At 54.8% G+C, this 5000-nt stretch overlaps 1 non-coding gene across 1 annotated transcript in view; it reads right to left on the bottom strand.

The window, feature by feature from the left end:
- LOC124581809 overlaps window positions 1–565 on the bottom strand; it is a 1910-nt gene extending 1345 nt beyond the window's left edge. The window contains exon 1 of the ribosomal RNA XR_006973485.1: window positions 1–565. This exon is cut by the window's left edge and continues 1345 nt beyond it. This is a non-coding gene — a ribosomal RNA (small subunit ribosomal RNA).
- Between the last annotated feature and the right edge of the window lie 4435 nt (window positions 566–5000).

The raw sequence follows: 5000 nt of genomic DNA on the forward strand, positions 1-5000 counted from the left end.
AATAGATACTCGTTAAAGGATTTAAAGTGTACTCATTCCGATTACGGGGCCTCGGATGAGTCCCGTATCGTTATTTTTCGTCACTACCTCCCCGTGCCGGGAGTGGGTAATTTGCGCGCCTGCTGCCTTCCTTGGATGTGGTAGCCGTTTCTCAGGCTCCCTCTCCGGAATCGAACCCTGATTCCCCGTTACCCGTTACAACCATGGTAGGCGCAGAACCTACCATCGACAGTTGATAAGGCAGACATTTGAAAGATGCGTCGCCGGTACGAGGACCGTGCGATCAGCCCAAAGTTATTCAGAGTCACCAAGGCAAACGGACCGGACGAGCCGACCGATTGGTTTTGATCTAATAAAAGCGTCCCTTCCATCTCTGGTCGGGACTCTGTTTGCATGTATTAGCTCTAGAATTACCACAGTTATCCAAGTAACGTGGGTACGATCTAAGGAACCATAACTGATTTAATGAGCCATTCGCGGTTTCACCTTAATGCGGCTTGTACTGAGACATGCATGGCTTAATCTTTGAGACAAGCATATGACTACTGGCAGGATCAACCAGGGAGCTGCGTCAACTAGAGCTGAGCAGCCGGCCGCCCGGGAGTGTGTCCCGGGGGCCCGCGCGAACACGCAAGCGTCCGCTCAATTATTCTGCAAACAGGAGGAGGCTGAGCTCCCCTGCACAATACACCTCGAAACCCTCTCAGGTCCCGGCGGCGCGCAGCGCCGTCCTAAGTACTTGGTCGGGTTCGAGAGAGGCGCAATCGCCCGGAGTTTGGCGAGTAGACGCTTTAGGTGCGACCACCCGTGCTCCCAACTGAGCTTGCCGCTGCCGACAGAGGCCCGGGAGCGTGCTGTCGTGGCATTGCCGGCGGGAGACAACACGCGCCACCTACGGTGGCCGGCAGCTCCAACGCCAGCGCCACAGAAGGACAAAAGCCCCACTTGGGTGCCGAAGCGAACGCGCCAACACGTCCGCACAGCTGCGATACAAACCACCTGCGAGAACCGCAGAGGCGACCGAGCAGCAGACGGCGTCGCGGCGCCGAGCGCCGGGCGGCGGCGCATCCTCAGCGCACACAGTCCTCAATCGGACCAGCACACTGCAGATGTCCACCGCGCTTCGCACCGGGCCCGCGAGGACCTACTTTGGCCGCACGGCGCCGCGTGCAGGGTGCGCCGGCGCGCAGCTGCGCCGCCTGCCGCCTCCGTCGGCCGGCGCGCCTGCCACTGGCCGCCCCCACCAGCCGGCTGTAGCGCGTGCGCCCACGCACCGCGCGGCCAGCACGCCGGGAGGCCCCCCCTCACCGGCCGGGGACGGTCCCACCCAGCCACCGCCGCGTATCGCTTCACACCCACATGCCATTCACGTTCGTGGGCATGGTGGGTATCGCTGAAACAACCGGTTGGTAGCTCAACCGATCGTCGCCATCACTGATTCACCTCTAGCGAGAACAACCGCACCACAACGGTTTACCAGTTGTTCATTTGCGTAACGTCACCAGCAAACGTAGACGTCCATCGCCATTTGCAAATTCAACGATTGTTGCATGCCTGTGTCAGGTGTCACGACACACTATGTCTGCCCACATACACGCAACAACATGTGCACGCTTCGCGAACACGTGGAAGGTGGCCCCCGTACGTATGCGATGTCCATTGCGCGAACGACTGTCAACCGGCCTCTGTCGCATGTCGCAGATGTGGAACGCAGTGCACCATGCTATCACGGTGAGTGAGAAGAGACGACTACGTCTGACAACACGCGCCACTACATCAACAGACGGCTCATGCTGATCGCCATCCACGGCATACCATACTGCAATCCAGCTCTTATAGGGAGACGACACGTAGCTGAGTGCACAATATTTGGACCGTATGGTTCGCCGTTGTTGGCGCAGTCGTGGTACGGTCACACATGTACCACGATGTATCATTCAGTACATGAGGACCAATGTGCAGTACAGTGTGTGATTTGGACGTACAACATCAGCGGACAGTTGACACAAGCCGTACCACAACGTAGGCTGTGCTTCGCCATGCGAATGCCAATGAACAACTGCGAAGGGCATTGAGCATGTACGTCCTGCTGCCATCCGCATTACAGTGTATAGCTGCAAGGTGTTTAACATGAAGCGATACTCTGGGGACCGGGCAGTGCGGGTAGCAAACTATATTGCGGGGGTTGCAGTTAGGCAACACTACACTAATTTAACGCGTCGTATGACAATTACAGAGCAGGTTAAGGCCCAACGTGTGTTGGGTTAAGGCCCAACGTGTGTTGGGTTAAGGCCCAACGTGTGTTGGGTTAAGGCCCAACGTGTGTTGGGTTAAGGCCCAACGTGTGTTGGGTTAAGGCCCAACGTGTGTTGGGTTAAGGCCCAACGTGTGTTGGGTTAAGGCCCAACGTGTGTTGGGTTAAGGCCCAACGTGTGTTGGGTTAAGGCCCAACGTGTGTTGGGTTAAGGCCCAACGCGTGTTGGGTTAAGGCCCAACGCGTGTTGGGTTAAGGCCCAACGCGTGTTGGGTTAAGGCCCAACGCGTGTTGGGTTAAGGCCCAACGCGTGTTGGGTTAAGGCCCAACGCGTGTTGGGTTAAGGCCCAACGCGTGTTGGGTTAAGGCCCAACGCGTGTTGGGTTAAGGCCCAACGCGTGTTGGGTTAAGGCCCAACGCGTGTTGGGTTAAGGCCCAACGCGTGTTGGGTTAAGGCCCAACGCGTGTTGGGTTAAGGCCCAACGCGTGTTGGGTTAAGGCCCAACGCGTGTTGGGTTAAGGCCCAACGCGTGTTGGGTTAAGGCCCAACGCGGGTTGGGTTAAGGCCCAACGCGGGTTGGGTTAAGGCCCAACGCGGGTTGGGTTAAGGCCCAACGCGGGTTGGGTTAAGGCGCAACGCGGGTTAGGTTAAGGCGCAACGCGGGTTAGGTTAAGGCGCAACGCGGGTTAGGTTAAGGCGCAACGCGGGTTAGGTTAAGGCGCAACGCGGGTTAGGTTAAGGCGCAACGCGGGTTAGGTTAAGGCGCAACGCGGGTTACGTTAAGGCGCAACGCGGGTTACGTTAAGGCGCAACGCGGGTTACGTTAAGGCGCAACGCGGGTTACGTTAAGGCGCAATATAGGTTAGGTTAAGGCGCAATATAGGTTAGGTTAAGGCGCAATACGGGTTAGGTTAAGGCGCAATACGGGTTAGGTTAAGGCGCAATACGGGTTAGGTTAAGGCGCAATACGGGTTAGGTTAAGGCGCAATACGGGTTAGGTTAAGGCACAATACGGGTTAGGTTAAGGCACAATACGGGTTAGGTTAAGGCACAATACGGGTTAGGTTAAGGCACAATACGGGTTAGGTTAAGGCACAATACGGGTTAGGTTAAGGCACAATACGGGTTAGGTTAAGGCACAATACGGGTTAGGTTAAGGCACAATACGGGTTAGGTTAAGGCACAATACGGGTTAGGTTAAGGCACAATACGGGTTAGGTTAAGGCACAATACGGGTTAGGTTAAGGCACAATACGGGTTAGGTTAAGGCACAATACGGGTTAGGTTAAGGCACAATACGGGTTAGGTTAAGGTACAATACGGGTTAGGTTAAGGTACAATACGGGTTAGGTTAAGGTACAATACGGGTTAGGTTAAGGTACAATACGGGTTAGGTTAAGGTACAATACGGGTTAGGTTAAGGTACAATACGGGTTAGGTTAAGGTACAATACGGGTTAGGTTAAGGTACAATACGGGTTAGGTTAAGGTACAATACGGGTTAGGTTAAGGTACACATTGTTGTAAGGAAAGGTGTTTTGGGGGGGGGGGGGGCCGGTTTGTTGATTGTGATTATCGTAAGTAAATGACTGCGGCATCATCTGATTTGCCACGTCAGGGTGCACCTTTGGCTCATAACAGGCGGCGCTCTGATTCCATGCTTGTGGCAGACCTGTGTCTTTCATTCCTGCCATTGTTTGTGTGGTGTGACAGGAGGCAGTATTGTGATGTTGGGTGCACCCCTGTGTAGGACATGTGTGGGTGTTGGTGGCTTAGCTGAGCAATGGTGGTTGTCGGAAGGGTGAGATATTCTGTTTTGTGAGTGGACCTCCCGGTCTGGTTATGATAGTGTGGATTGTCTAATGTGGCAGAGAGGATGCACTGGGTGTTGTTCCATGCTGGTGCTTACATATTGTCTGTGTGCCTGTTACAGGCAGAGAGTAGTGCGTGATAAGAGTGTCTGGCTGACGTGTGATTGTGAGCAGAGTCTTTCAGCATGTATACGGACAGTTGTATACATTATCTGTATTCTGATGGCTCTATCTATTACTAATCAGCGCCGTGTATACGTTTAATCCGGTTCCAGTCGAAACTATTGTATCTCTGTACATTAGTGACACGGCGAGCCCGCTATGTAGTTACTCGTCTCGGCAGCTTCCACCGGTGTATCGCAAATGATTATAAGGAATCAGTCTAGTCGTCAATACCGATAGTGTGACGTCACATGTCTGGGGTGGGGGACGCTGCGCCCTTCCGGTGGGTCATGGCCTAGGAAGACTCTTCCCACGCAGGGGGGCTTGGACTGTCATTGACTCTTCCGAGTAATATACTTGCCGTACGTTTTTGCGACTGCGAGTGCAACGCTCACCGGTACCGACATGGATGGAGCGCCTCCTAGCTGCCGCTGAGCATCTGCATTCGTACAGAGAGCAACGCGATCGCGTCTGTAGCTCGTACGTGGTACAGCTCGCAGCTCATGTATATGGACAGCGGGAATGTCGCATATTGGACATAACTCTTCATGAAACGCACGTTATAGGGGTGGATTGCACATTGCGAGTGCGAGCAAAGTCCGCCGTTCATCCGCTGGAGTTGCGAGTCGAGCGGTTGGGGTGGGGCACGAACGGGTGCAGGTGGAGTGATTGCCGGTCCACGACTTCGTGCGGCAGAGGCGCTGGCGTTGGGGTGCTGTTGTCGACAGAGGATGCAGGCTTTGTGGGTGGGGTCGAAAGAAGGGCACTGTGGG

The sequence above is a fragment of the Schistocerca americana genome, unplaced genomic scaffold (genome assembly GCF_021461395.2).
Source record: "Schistocerca americana isolate TAMUIC-IGC-003095 unplaced genomic scaffold, iqSchAmer2.1 HiC_scaffold_375, whole genome shotgun sequence".
NCBI classification, from domain to species: Eukaryota; Metazoa; Arthropoda; class Insecta; order Orthoptera; family Acrididae; genus Schistocerca; species Schistocerca americana.